The sequence below is a fragment of the Dasypus novemcinctus genome, chromosome 17, assembly GCF_030445035.2.
Source record: "Dasypus novemcinctus isolate mDasNov1 chromosome 17, mDasNov1.1.hap2, whole genome shotgun sequence".
Classification (NCBI taxonomy): Eukaryota; Metazoa; Chordata; class Mammalia; order Cingulata; family Dasypodidae; genus Dasypus; species Dasypus novemcinctus.
The window spans coordinates 62,457,990-62,473,375 of NC_080689.1; the positions used below are offsets into that span (position 1 = coordinate 62,457,990).

The 15,386-nt window shown below is 42.4% G+C and overlaps 1 pseudogene; it reads right to left on the reverse strand.

Moving 5' to 3' along the window:
• Positions 1 to 5,808: 5,808 nt before the first annotated feature.
• The window catches only part of LOC131273758 (factor in the germline alpha-like), a 40,991-nt pseudogene continuing 31,413 nt past the window's right edge, over positions 5,809 to 15,386 (reverse strand).

The window sequence follows — 15,386 nt, forward strand, 5'->3', positions numbered from 1 at the left end:
TGCTGAGAAAGTGGCACAAGTCCATGTCCTTAGGAATTTTTCATCTGTGAGACAAGAAATGAGACTTCTTCCTTCTTTGTATTAGTTTTCACACCAGAAAATCTTCCTTGAAGGTCCCATGCCCTCCCCCCGACACTCAGACACATCCACCCAATTCCAAACTCACCTTGAAATTCAATGAGAACCATCACTTTTTGGCTCCACAGGGTATACCTGTGAGACCATGAAGATTCAGAGCTCCTACAGCAGAAAGTGTGATAGGCCTGGCCTTCAACTAGGCACAGCAAAGCACAGGAAAGTAGTATCAGAACCCAAAAAGTCACATTTGACTAGCCACCAAAGGCCAGGTCAGGATTTTAGTGTTACATTTGATTGATTTGCAAGTTTTTCAACCTCCAAATCTTTTTGACAACTGTTTCTAGCCAGGAGTCACTTATGGAGAGTAGATGGAAGTACAGGAAACCCCAGCAGCACCCATGCTATGTGGTTTCTAAGATGGCTCAGTGGCCCCCACCTCCTGCTCTTCACATCCTTACAGAATCCCTCCCGAGATGCCAGCAGGACCTGTGACTTGCTTCTAACCCATAGAACATAGCAGAGGGAATGGGATGTCACTTCTGTGTAGGTTACATAAAATTCATCATCCTGTCACACTCTAGAGCCTTGTCGGCTTGCATGCCTTGGTTAGGCCAGTGGTCATATTGGAAAGGCCGATGTGGCAAGGAACAGAGGACAATATCCAGCCATCAGCCAGCTACAAACAGAGGCCCTCAGCCAAAGAGTCCCAGAGGAAGTGAGTTTCCCAGTTACAACTCCCGTCAAGCTTTTAGACGAGACCCCAGCTATGACTGACACCTTGAATTTTGCCTTGTGAGAGACCTCAAAACAGAAGATGCAGCTAGACTGCTCAAACAGACTCCTAACCCACAGACACTGACAAAAACATGTTGTTTTAAGTTGCTAAGGTTGTGATTTGTTTCACAGTAGTAGACAATCTTGCCTAGGATCTGAGGGTGACAAGGCCCTACTCTGGCTGGCCTTCCCCCAGGGCAGGCTGGAAGTGCTAGAGGAAGCCACATGCCCTGGGATCTGGCCAAGTTCAATGATGGTCAGGCTTAGTATACACCTGGCTTCCTCATCCCTGAGTGCTGGGGGGACAACGCTGGGGCACGTTCCACAGTGCCTCCCAGAGTTGCCCACAGCAGTAGCCTGCTCAGGTATACATCTTTGACGGGCTTTTCCTCCCTCTGCCCTGTTGGTGCTTCACATAATAACTACTACTTAAAGGTCTGTCTCAGAGTCTGCATTTCAGGGAACTCAATTTAAGATTAAGAAGGCTAGAAGTGTTAATGGGGGGTAGTATATGGGAACTCTTCAGCAGGATGTAAGGCTACAACTTCTCTAATAAGAGGCAAGACAGTGCTTTCAAACCAAGTCAGTGGCTAATTCTATGCCTAGATGTCCTAGAGACACCACCCTCCACATAAATGAACATTCAACCAACTCTGTGGTGAGGCCTGTGGAAAGAACAGAAAGTCCAGAGCCTGGAGCCCCAGACTCAGTCCCAGTGACTTTATGGCATAAGGAGAAAGGGGCAGCAGTGGATGCTCTCCTCCTATCCTACTCCCCAGAGTTGTCATGCAAATAAAGTGGTACACCAAGTTCTTATGGTCTAATTACTGATTAAAGTGAGACAATGAGCAACTATAACGCCATACCAGAGAATAACCAACAGGCTCAGGGACAGGGGAGCAGGAGTGAGGACCCCCGGATTCCAATTCCCACCTTCATGGAAGCTCTAAATGTCAAGGGCTATAGCTAGAACCGTGTTCAGCCTTGATGATACAAAAGGCTCTCATGGCATTGGGAGTGGGATCCAGGCTACATCATTATTAGTTCCTCCCTCCCAGTCCGGTGGAAGGTACAGGAAGGTTTCAGAACTTTTCCAGTGATGACTTGCCCAGCAGGACTCACTATATTCCAGAGTTGTTATTCTTGGAGTCAGTGTTGAGCCTTAGGGCTAATGCCTCTGAACAAAAGACCAGAGCATTTTGTTCCCAGGACTCTGGTTCTCTTAGTTATCCCAGTGCCCCTCAGTAGCCTAGAACCAGCAGACTGGTCTCATTCCACAGATCCCACTTAGGGCGTATGACGTCAGTAGGGGCCTCCTTGTCCTTGCCCTGAGACCCAGTGACACACAATCCCATGTTCAAAACAACTCCCACTTCCAACACCTTGGGAAGTTTTGCAAGTCTTTAACCAACTTAGTCTTATACCATCAGGAGCCCCTATCCTTCCTCCTCCCTTCCTTTCTTCCGTGGACAGCACCGTTTCTTCTCTAATGAAGAAAGTTGGCTCTCCCTGATCCTTCTTCCATTCTTTTCTGTTTCTATTCACTGGCCCCAATGAACAAATGCCCCAAATCCAAAAGATAGAAAGCCAAAACCCCTCTTTAGAGGTAAGGCTGTAGGGCACGTTAAATTTAAGCAACTGTTGGTATTGCCAGAGATGAGGCATTTGGAATTTTGACCAGCAGGTAGCTGTTACCAAAGTAATTGTCACTTTCTATGTGACCTTGAGCAAGACCTAAGCCTTTCAGCCTTTCTGTGCCAGTTTGTTCATGTGTAAGACAGGGATAGTGGTACCTACTTCATAGGATTGTAGTGAAAACAAATTAGCATGTACAAAGCATGGTGAACAAAACCCAGCGGACATTAAGTCCTGCATCATTGTTAGGTATTGTGAAAAGTGAAGACTGTCTTCATGGTCAAGGCCCTTGGGTGTCTAACTTGCACAATTCTGCCATATAGCCCTGGCTGCGTATTTATTTAGAGAGCCCTAAATTCTCACTCCCTTTGGTCAAAGTGTACAACTATAGCTAACATTTTTATTCCTATTAAAGTTTAGTTTCCCCAGAAGGGTTACAGTCACTTATTCCTAAGTGATGAAAATAGAATAAGATATTAGGTGTAAGTCCTAGAGAAGATAGAGAACCCCAAAGAGTGGGAGGGGAGCAGGGGGACACTGCAAGGGCTATAGGCCCTGAAGCTTATTTATTCAAGTTAGAAAGTTAAGATACAAATAGAGTTGTGTACATTTGTGATAAGCAAGGTCATTTAAAAGGTAATTATTAAATTGTCAGAGACTCTAAAACTTTGAAGACTGAACATACTTTTCTCTAGAAGGCAGCTCTGGGCCTTTTCACTTTTCATACTTGGGGAAGGCTGAAACAGAAGAAAACCAATTGTAAATGGCTAAAGGATAAAAGCAGACAGAAGAAATGTAACTAACCAAAATGTAGTACATTTACCTTCAGCAATAGATGCTTCAATTTAAAGTTACCATTTTGTACCCATTAAAGTCCCATCACTTTAATATATCCCGCTGCTGGCTAGGATGTGAGGAGGTCAGGAGCCTTTTGGTATTAGAAGGTGGTATCGTACATCAAGTCATAGGGCGTACCTACACCCCACGACTCAGGAGTTCCACTTCTCAGGATCTATCCTGAAAAACAAAAGTACAAACAGAGAAAGGGCAAACCATGTCAAGTTATTTGCCATGTTTGAGAAGAAAACAAGCCAATTTAAATGGCAGAGAACTGTCTATTTGGTGGTCTACTAAAATTTGTTAGAGAGATTATATAAGTAGTCTCTGAACATGCCAATGATAAAAGAAAACAGGACACAGTGTTATGTACCCTCAGAAAACTTAACTCGGTTGTATAGGGAAAAAAGCAACATTTAGAGTTTTTCCATCAGTGGTTCCACCAGGGTGGTAAGATCACTGAGTCTTCTAAATTTTCTGAAATTTCTACTTCAAAAGTGAATCCATGATTAAAAAGATAGTCACTCAAATCATAATCAGGCAGTTCAGATATTAGAAACCATGAAGAAACTCACTGATTACAATCAAATGCTTTAACTCAAATTTCCTAGTCCACTAGTTTACATTGAGTGGAGCTTGTCAGATTAAAGTATATCAGTAAGTAACATTATTACTACATCCTTTGCCCAACACATCACTGACTCTCATTCCATCCTCTGTGTACATATATTCATCACTGGACTGAGGAAAGACAGAGGATGCTTAAGAGGCAAAGAACCCCCACAAGGATTCAGACATTGACTTTAAATTCTGAACACAGTTCTTTATTTACTCAAAGATGATGGGCCTTAAAGGGGCAAGTTAGAGGTTCCTATCATCTGAATTATAAGGGTTTATCAGGGAACTCATTGACAAGCTGAGGATGCTACAGAAAGTAAAGTTACATTTCTTCCCATCTAATCATGTTCATAACTGACAATCATGCTTTGGGTGCATGAAAGTCCAGCAGGAACCAGAGACCAGAACCAGGCATTGTGGCCACAGCCAGGCCTTCCCACATCCAGAGGGAAAGCTACACAAATGATCCTTCCCCAAACCCCTCATAACAAGTAGGGGTTTGGCCACCAAGCCTGATAGAGCCTTATTCTCTTCCTGGGCTCCCGGTGCAGATCACACAATGCTGGGGGACTCTGCCACTTGGTTCCTCTCCCCCCAAACCCCCTCAACACAGAGTAGACAACAGGGTGGGGGGAGAGAAATTTAAAAAAATAAATCTTAAAAAAAAAAAAAGGGTAAATCTTTCCAAAGAGAAAGGAAGTAATACAAAGAGGACAAGAAGAGTCCCTAAAATAATCTGGTATTTATAACCCTCTACTCCTCCCATTAAGAGATCTACTATTAACATACTTCTTGGAGTCATTTTGTCCCTGATCTGTTCTGGACACCACAGCTATACCAAATGAGACATGCCTTTTATAAAGCCTCTCCTAGCGTCTCCTAGAAACATTTCCTCTAGAAGTCCACTAGGATGGATGAGGACTAACTTCAGTCAACTTAACCACCAGGCCCAGGACGTCAGAAATAGAATTTGTGGCTCTTTCAAATTATGCTCAGCTCACTGACAAGCTTGGGCAGCATACACCAGTGAGAGTTCTTGTCCAACATGCCAGACTTCATACCATAAACCTACTTCCATGATTAATTCAATTCCCCCCCATAGAAAAATGAGTTCCAATAAAGGGAATCTCCCTCTCATGTTCAAGTGATAGAAGCCTGTGTTCCCTCTGACATTTTCTTATCTCAGTCAGATTCAGCCTTAAGAGTCTCCCTTGGGTGTCTGGTTTCATCACTTGCTCAGTGGCCCCAGCCTGGAGAATCCACCACTGGAAGGGGCATCACTCCAAGGTTACTTCCATCCCATCTACATGCTCTGGATCCCCCACCTTTTCAAACTGCCAGAAAAGTTCCAGAGCACATACCACCCCAGCACCAGCCCTTAAACCACCCCCAAGGATTGAGAAACAGTCAAGTCTCACAGCCCAGTGAACCACTGGAACAGCCTTCCCTCTGAGCCCTAACGTCCTTAATCCAGGGCTACAAAGTCAGATATCTGAAGAAGTCGAATGGGCTAGTGAGATACAATAAGGGGTGGGTGGGGACTCTGACAAGCCAGAGAACATCTCCATCAAAACAAAGTTCAGTTTGGAATACTCTTCTAGCCAAACTCCTCAGAATATGCCCTGTGAGCCTCCCATGGTCAGAGATTCTTAACTTTTCCTGTTCCATGGACCCCTTTGCTAGTCAGGTGAAAACCACAGACCCCTTACGAAGTCCACACTATACTGTGTACTATTTAATAAATATATCACACCCACACTGACATATCCCCACAGGAATGTCTGAGTTTCAAGTTCTCGGCCCCTTGTTAAGAAGCCCTGCCCTGAGGGAACGCTGGAGCAGATGAGCCGCTCCCCAAGCAGAAGCCTAGGGCAGCTTCAGTGGGGAAATTTTCCTGTCACAAGTAGCTCCTACCTGGGAAAAGGAGAGACAAGGAGGCTTCAGGGTGTTTCCAGGGTGCTAATAAGTTTTTCCCAACTGTCTAAGCCATCTCAATTCAGAGCTTAAACTGTTCAAGGAAGTTTCCCCAGTGATCAGTTTTATGCACCGATGATCACAACCTGAGGAGGGGGTTAGTGGGACTCCAGCACCCACAGAGCAGCCTCCTCTCAGCAGCTCTCCAAGGAAGCTCCTGGGACATGCCAACACTTGAATCTTTGATTCTGCCTTATCCAGGCCCCACGCAGGGTCTTCATCCATATGTGCCCCCAGCTCTCATGGCATCTCACTCCAAAACTGAATGGCTTATTTATTTTTTTTAAGATTTATTTCTTCCCACCCCCACATTCTTTGCACTTTCTGTGTCCTGTGTCTTTAGGAGGCACACAGGAACTGAACCCGGGACCTCTGGTATGGGAAGGCAGTGCGTAATCACGTGAGCCACCTCCTTTCCCTGCTATGTATGTCTCAATGTTTCTTCTTCTTCTGTCTCTTCTTGCATCATCTCTTTACATCACCTTGTTGCGCCCGCCGGTCACATCATCTTGCTGTCTTGTTCATTTTCTTTGGGAGGCACTGGGAACCTCTGCTCCAAGATTTTGTTGTGTCTCTTATTATGTTTTTTTTCTTCTTGTATCTCTTGTTGCATCATCCCGTTGTGTCAAAATCCCCACCTATCCATCACACTAGGTCGTGGTCTTCTACGGTCAACCACAGACCTCCCATGTGGTAGGTGGGAGCTCAGTCACCTGGGCTACATCCACTTCCTGAGTGACCCTTTTCCAGAGACACAGCCTCGACAACATCAAAGACAATTCTGAACAAAAGTTACACTCTTGAATGATGAGACATACTCACCTCACAGCCATGCGTGACAAAGAATAAATAAAGTGAGGCAGCAAACACCTTTACCACCCAGCAATACCCAACCCCTACACAGTAAAAGCCTCCATCCTGAAACTCCATCAGTTCTACATAAGCCTCTTCTGGACTTTTTTTAATCCCCATCTCCAGCAAAACCACATGCTGTGGCTACACACAGCTCTAGTCCCTCTATCAGGACACATCCTTGCCAATTCAGTCCCCAAGTGAACCTGCTCTGGCCACACAAGTCAATCTCCATCCCCGCGATCAGCAAATTCTCATATACTTTAAGGACTTTGCCTTCCAGCGACGTTGATTTTGTACTACCTGTTTTTACCCCCAGCCTCCCAAAATAAATGCCCATCCTTGCCAGCACCAGGATTCTACTTCCCAGGTCCTCTCCAAGGGCAGGAAGAGGAAACTACTCTGCAAACTGCCTCCCAAATCTTAGGCCCTTCTGCACACCAGCATTCAGTCCAATGTGGCATATCAGCTGGCACCGGGTTTCCAGTTAGGGTGTCTGACCAGGATCCTGAAAACCTTACATAGCCACCCCCTTTGGATAAGCTGGACAGGACTCTAACCAGAGCCAGGAACCTTTAGTCAAATAAAGGGCAGCCAAAAAATTGTGGGAAGACGGCAAAGCAGGAAGTTCTGAGAAGTATTAGACAGTAACTGTCTCAATCAACTATTTCCAAACTCTGGAGTCCAGTAGAATGCCGTACAGCATTCAGGGAACAATGGGGAGAAAATGCTCGTACATGGAAATAAATGCCAGTGAATCACACATGCCACACAGCTGTTACAACCATCCAACCCCCATTCTCGTGGCAGGCAGCAGAGGGGTCCAGCCCTTGGCATAATTTGCTGATGCCAGAAGGGGACAAAAGCTAGTTCCAAGATCCAGGGGGTGGGAGGAAGAGAATGGTCCAAATGCTCCTTTGGATTAGCTACTTCAAACCACTAGGCACCCAGCGCTGAGAGCTGCCAGTGTTCTAGCCCACGCTGGACAGAAGCAGCAGAAGAGACTTAAAAGACGACATACTTCTTCAGAGCTGCGGGAAGACAGTGGAGGGGATGCATTTGGTAGGCAAATGCCAAGTCAAGAAAGCACAGCTTTGGGGAGCCATAGAAGCAGCTCTAGGCACCCACCCTGTCCCCTCCCTCAGGGCAGTTTGGAGCAAACCAGTGCTCCCTTTGTGGGGCCCTGGCCTTGCTCCAGCTGGCAAAGACCAACTTAGGACATTCCTCTCTGGTGTACCCCCTGCCTCTTCCCAGAATGTGCCAACCAGGGAAAAGCAACTGGAGACTACAAAGGCAGTGAGAGAAACAATGGAGGCCAGTGGCTGGGGCAAAGGCTGCCAAGGCTGGCCTGCTTTACCCCATGCAGGGGAACACCAGGGAGAGGGAGGATGTCTGTGGCCTGAGAAGTAGAGGACAGGGGGCTTTCACACTCCCATAAACAGGGAACCCCTAACACCACTAGCAAGCACAAGCCCAGCACAAGACACAGGCCAGAAGAGACAGGGAGGCCCCTGCACTGTGCATTCACCACGTGCTGACCTCCCTGATCAGAAGGCTCACCCCTGCAGAGAGTCCAGCCAATGCATATCCAGTTTGCAAACAGCTGAAAGGGTTTCTGCTAAGGTTTATTTGGTTTTCTTATCTCCTGAAACACAAGAAAACCTGTCATATCATGAGCTGGATACAAAGTCAAGAAACAGGTCAAGGAATAAGTCTGAGCTAACATTGATATATGAGTATGTATAGTATGCCATGAGAAATCAAAGAAACTGGAAACAATGGTGCATTCAAAGAAAAGAGATACAAATCCAGAAGACAATGAAGATGACCTGACTGTGGATGTACTAGACAGACTTAAAGTGATCTTCACTTTGCTCAAGGAGATGAAGGGGGTGGGGCGGGAGAAATGAAAGGCTTCTGGGAATTAAAAAAAAAAAAAAAAAAATGAACATGTGAATCTCAATGAGCCAGAAGTTTTAAAAGAGAACCAAAAAGAACTGCTGAAGACCACAATAACGAATATGAAAAATTCCCAGGAGGCTTTCAGCAGCAGATCAGAGCTGGCTGAAGAATGAATCAATGAACCTAAACACAAGACAAGTGAGTCAGGTGGAGAAGCATTCAAAAAAGCAAAAATAGCCCAAGAGACCTCTGGGATACCATCAGGCACACCAATATTTGCATTCTGGGGGTCCCAGAAGAAGAGGGGAGAAGGAAAGTTCAAAGAAACAACAACTTCCTAGACTCAGCTAGAGACGTTAATATGAATATCCAACAAGCTCAGAGAACAAACAGAATAAAGTTGAAGAAATACACCCTGTCACATCCTGATCAAAGTGGGGAAAGCAAAGGACAAGGAGAATGTTCTGAAGCTGCCTGAGGAAAGCAATGTTATGTGCAATGGAGTCCCAATTAGATTAAGTGTGCAGCTCACCAGAAACGGTGGAGGCCAGGAGGCACTATGTTGAAATACTTTGCGTGCTGCAAAACGACAAATGCCAACCAAGAATTTTATATCCAGTGAGACTTCCTTTCAAAAATGAGGGAGAAAATAAGACATTTCCAGATAAACAAAAGCTGAGGGAATTCACCCCCACTAGACCTGCCCTACAGGCGATGCTAAAGGGAGCTATTTAGAGTAAAAGGGAAGGACTTTAGACAGTGGTTCAAAGCGGCATAGAGAAATAGAGACTCCTGGTAGAGGTAAGCATAGGGGCAGTTACTCCAGTACTGTCGTATTTAATGGTATGCAACCCTAACTCTTACCGCAGCAGCTAAAATGCAAATTAATAACAGAGAGATAGAGAATAGATACAGGAATGGTAAATGTGGATGCTATTGAAATAGGTACCAAATTAAATGATTGTTAGAATTAAGATGTTAAATTTCAGCTCCACAGGTTAATCACCAAGTAAACACATGAAAAATATCATCAAAGAAATGTTTTTCAAAATGGCATAGTACCAAAAGCCAAATATGAGAGTAGGCATTAAAAGAATTGAGGGTCAAAAAAAAAAATATATATATATATATATATATATAACTTGCAAATTCAAAATAGGAAAATGGCAAAAGAAAGTTCCGCATTATCAGCAGTTACTTGAATGTAAGTACATTAAACTCCCCAGTCAAAAGGCAGAGATTGGCAAAAGTGGATAAAGTATTACCTAATTATATGCTGTCTACAAGAGACTCATCTTAAATTCAAAAGGCATAAGTAGGTTGAAAGTGAAGTGATAGAGGAAAAAAAATATGCCATGCAAGAAGTAATATAAAAAAAGGGGAAGGGAGGGAAATGTACGTGGTTCAAGTGGTTGACCACCTGCTTCTCTCACGGGAGGCCCCAGGTTCAGTCCCTAGTACCTCCTAAAACGAACTAAAACAAAAGCAAAACAAAAAAATCAACTCAGGACAGCCAATGAAGCTCAGTGGTTGAGCACTGGCTTCCCACATACAAGGTCCTGGGTTCAACCTAATACCTCAAAAACAACAACAACAACAAAACAGAGCTGGTATAGCTATACTAATAACATAAAATAGACCTTAAGTCAAAGCAGCTATGGGGGACAAAGATGGTCATTATATACTGGTAAAGGGGTCAACACAACTAGACAGTGATACATATACTTAGCAGCAGACTCCTAAAATATATTCAGCAAATATTGACAGATTTGAAGGGAGAAATAAACAAAATAAACAGTTCTACATTAGGAAATTTCACTATACCACTTTCTTTTCTTTTTTTTTTTAAGATTTATTTATTTATTCTCTCCCCTTCCTCCCCACCCCCACCCCAGTTGTCTGTTCTCTGTGTCTATTTGCTGCATCATCTTCTTTATCCGCTCCGACTTTTTATCCACTTCTGTTGTTGTCAGCGGCATGGGAATTTGTGTTTCTTTTTTGTTGTGTCACCTTGTTGTGTCAGCTCTCCGTGTGTGCGGTGCCATTCCTGGGCAGGCTGCACTTTTTTCACGCTGGATGGCTTTCCTTGTGGGGCGCACTCCTTGCACGTGGGGCTCCCCTATGCGGGGGACACCCCTGCGTGGCACGACACTCCTTGTGCGCATTAGCACTGCCCATGGGCCAGCTCCACACGGGTCAAGGAGGCCTGGGGTTTGAACCGCGGACCTCCCATGTGCTAGACGGATGCCCTAACCACTGGGCCAAGTCCGAGTCCTATACCACTTTCAATAATGTCTAGAACATCTAGTCAGAAGATCAATAAGGAAATAGAAGAATTGAGCTATACTCTCCACCAACTAGACCTAACAAACATATACAGAACACTTCATCCAACATCAGAGTATACATTCTTCTCTAATACAAATGGATTATTCTCCAGGGTAGACCATATCTTAGGTCATAAAAGAATATTCTTTTATGAATATTCAAAAATATTGAAGTCGTACAAGGTATCTTCTCTGAACATAATGGAATGAAACTAGAAATATCTGAGGGAAAAATGGAAAATTCACAAATGTGGAAATTAAACAACCAACGGGTTAAAGAATAAGTCACAAGGCAAGTTAGGAAGTGATTTGATGTGAATGAAAGTGAACACACAACATACAAAAACTTAAGGGATGAACAGGCAGTGCTGAGGGAAATGTTTAGCTCTAAATGCTTAAATACGAAGAAAGGTCTTAAGTCAGAGACCTTACCTCAAAACTTGAGGATCTAGAAAAACAACTTATCTCAAAACAAGCAGAAGAAAGGAAATAGACATTAGAGTGGAGTAAACGAGAATTAAATAGAAATCAACCAGAAGTTGGTTCTCTGAAGAAAAAAAAAAAAAATTTATCTAGAAGGGAGAGGGAAAGGGGCCAGAAAGGGGTTGAAAGAGGGAAAGAGGGGAAGAAAATCAGAAATGAAAAAAGAATACCATTAGCCCCACGGGAATAAATAGGAAAACCTAGATGAAATGAACAAAGTCCTAGAAACACAAACTACCTACACTGACTCAAGAAGAAATAGATAGCAGTGATCCAATAACTAGTAAAGAAATCAGATCAGTAAGCATCTCCCAAAGAAGAGCCTAGGAGCAAGTGGCTTCAGGGGAATTTTACCAGTGTTCCAGAACAATGAACACAAAACCTGCTCAAACACTTCCCCACACCCCAAAAACAGCTAAAGAGGAAGGAACACTCCCTAACACATAGGAAGCCAGTATCATCCTCATGCCAAAGCCAGATAAAGATACTGCAAGAGAAAACTATACACCAATATCCCTTATTAATAGTGATGAAGAAATCTTCAGAATACTAGCAAGCTGAATCCAACAGCATATTAAAATTATACACCATGATCAAGTGGGATTCCTAACAGGTATGCAAGGGTGGGTCAACATAAGAAAATTAATGTAATATACCACATTAACAGAATCAAGGGGGAAAAGCTAAATGATCATCTTAGTTGATGCAGAATAGGTGTTTGGTAAAATCCAGCACTCCTCCTTCACAAGAACACTCAAAATTACGAACAGAAGCAAACTTCAACATGAAAGGGGGCATCTATGAAAAACTCACAGCTAATATAATTAATTGTGAAAGACTGAAAGCTTTTTCCCCTCTAAGATCAGGAACCTGACAAGGACGTCCACTTTCCCCCCTATTAATTCAACATTGTACTGGAAATTTTAGCTAGAAATTAGGCCTTAGAAAGAAAAGCCATCTAAGTTGAGAAGGAAAAATTAACTTTCCTGATTTGTAGATTGCATTATCCTATATAAAAAAAAAATTGAGGGGCGGCTGGGAGGGAAGAACCATAGAGTTACTGGAACTAATAAATGAATTCAGCAAAGCAGTATGGTGCAAGATCAATATGCAAAAGGCAGTAGTGATGATATACACTAATAATGAACAATCATTCAATAGCACCACAAGGATCAAATATCTATGGGAAAGGAAAAAAAAATATCTAATGTAGGATGTAAAGGACTTCTACAGAAAACTATAAGACATTGCTAAAAATTCCAAGATGACCATGGAAGGGCATTCTGTGTTCATGCATTAGAAGACTAAATGTCATTAATATGTCAATTTTATACAAAGAAATTTACAGATTCAAGGCAACCCCAGTCAATTTCAACAGACTTCTTTGTAGACATGGAAAAGCCAATCGCCAAATTTATATACAAGAGTAAAGGCCCCTGAATAGCCAAAACCATCTTGAAGAAGAACCACCAAGTTGGAGGACTCACAGTTCCCAATTTTAAAACTTATTACAAAGCTACAGTCATCAAAGCAGCATGGTATTTACACAAATAAAGACTATGGAATCTAACCCAGTTCAGAAATTAACCCTCACATCTATGATCAACTAATTTAACAAGGTTGCCAAGTCCTGTCAATAGGGAAAGAAGAGCCTCTTCAACAAATCATTCTGGGAAAACAGGATGTCCATGTGCAAGAGAATGAAAGTTCACCCCTATACCTCATAGCATATACAAAAAAAACTCAAAATGGACCATAGACCTAATATAAGAGCCAGAACTATAGAACCCCTAGAAGGAAACATAAGGAAGCATCTTCAGGACTTTGTGTTAGACGAAAGTTTCTTAGACTTTACACTCAAAGCACAAGTAATAAAAGATAAATGAGACTTCATCAAAATTAGTTTTTATCATGAAAGCAAAAACATAAACTAATCAAGGGGATAAAATATTTGGAAGCCATATATCCAATAAGTGTTTAATATCTAGAATATATAAAGAAATCCTACAACTCTAAAAAGACAACCAATTTTTAAAATTGGCAAAATACTTGAATAGACATTTCTCCAAGAAAATATACAAGTGACCAAAAAGCACATGAAATATTCATTATCACCCATTACGAAAATGCAGATCAAAACCATAATGATACACCAATTCATACCCATTAGAATAGCCACTATTAGAAAAAAGCAAAACTCAAAGTACTGATGAGTGGAAATAGGAACAAATTCATTCATTGCTGTTGGGAATGTAAAATGGTGCAGCCACTGCGGAAGGCAACTGGCAGCTCCTCAAAGTATAGAGCTACCATGTGACCCAGCAATCTCACTTCTAGGTATATACCCAAAAGAAATGAAAGCAGGGACTCAGATATTTTCATACCAGTGTTCATAATGGCATTATTTACAGTTGCCCAAAGATGGAAACAACCCAAGTATCCATCCACAGATGAAGAAAAAGGGATATATAAACAATGGAATATTATTCAGGCATAAAAAGGAAATTCTGAATCATGCCACAACATGCATAGGCCCTGAAGGCATCACGTTGAGTGAAAAAGTGAGACACAGAAGAATATTGTATGATCTCATGGATATGAAATAATTAGAATAAAACTCAGTCAATCTAGAATATCATTTACCAGGGGATTGGGGGGGTGGGGGTAGGTAATACTAGGAGTTAATGCTCAAGATGTACTCATTTTCTCTGTGGGATGATGAAAAGTTTTGGTAAAGGTTGGTGATGATTTTAGTGATTAGAGTACAACATTATGGACATATATACATACTTGAAAGTAAAAGGAAACTTAAAATTTAAAGAATATTTTTAAAAGGAGACATTTTATTTTGTATGCATGTTACTAGAATAAGACTTTTTTAAAATCCAAGGAACAGAGTGAACCGCAAATGAAATCACTGACTACAGCAAGTAGAGCAATTACATAAGTGTGCTTTCATCTATTTTAAATGGATCACACCAATGCAAGGTGTGAACAGCATGGTAAATTTTCACAAAATTGTTGTAATGTTTGAGCATGGAAATAGCCACACTTCAAGTTACAGACTTTGACACCTAGATGACTTTAAGAAGGAATACTTTACCAGTCTCCTGATGGGGCAGATAACTCTAGTTGTAGACAGCATACTCTGGTGACAAGTGTATGCTGAGTCGCCACTGCTGCCCTCTGCCCAGAGCCTGCCCTTGTTTTTCAAGCCCACCGTACAGCTGGCAGGCAGGGTGATGCTTCTGGATCATTCTCTAACCATGGATATATGGGGCGCAGAAGTATTGTTCTATAGTTCAGATCTGGTTCTTGTTTCTAGGAAGCATATTTGGTATCGAACAGTATAATACGATAAACTTTGGTGATTTAAATCAATATATTTCAGAGGTTTAACTGACCACATTTCATTTAAACAGTAAGGGCAAAGTTGATGGTATAGAGAAAAAAGTGTTACTCAGTCGACTATTCTGATATTCTATAATCTTAAGACCTTCTGCCCTGGGCATCTAAATATTACAGCATAGGAAAATTTTAACTGCTCTGCCCTTAAGCTGAAAAAAAAAAATCATTTCTGTTGCACAAAACACAAGGAAAACCTAAGGCAGCCACCTGCACAAGTCTAAACACTGTGACCACACCACAACCCAACCATTCACTTAGGCCAATAGACAATCCATCCCCATTGCAGGACGTGTCCTCCCAGCAACACCTGACCAGTACTGGGGGACAAGCAGAAGGAAAGAACCAATTCAGCAATACATTGTACACCTGGCTGTTTCTGCCCTAACTTGACATAATATTTCTCTTCTCTTTTTTCTCTCTCCCCATCTGTCTTTAAATACAAACCTATGACCTTCACTTGATCTGATGGCTTTTCTCTTGCTTCCATTCTTTTCATCC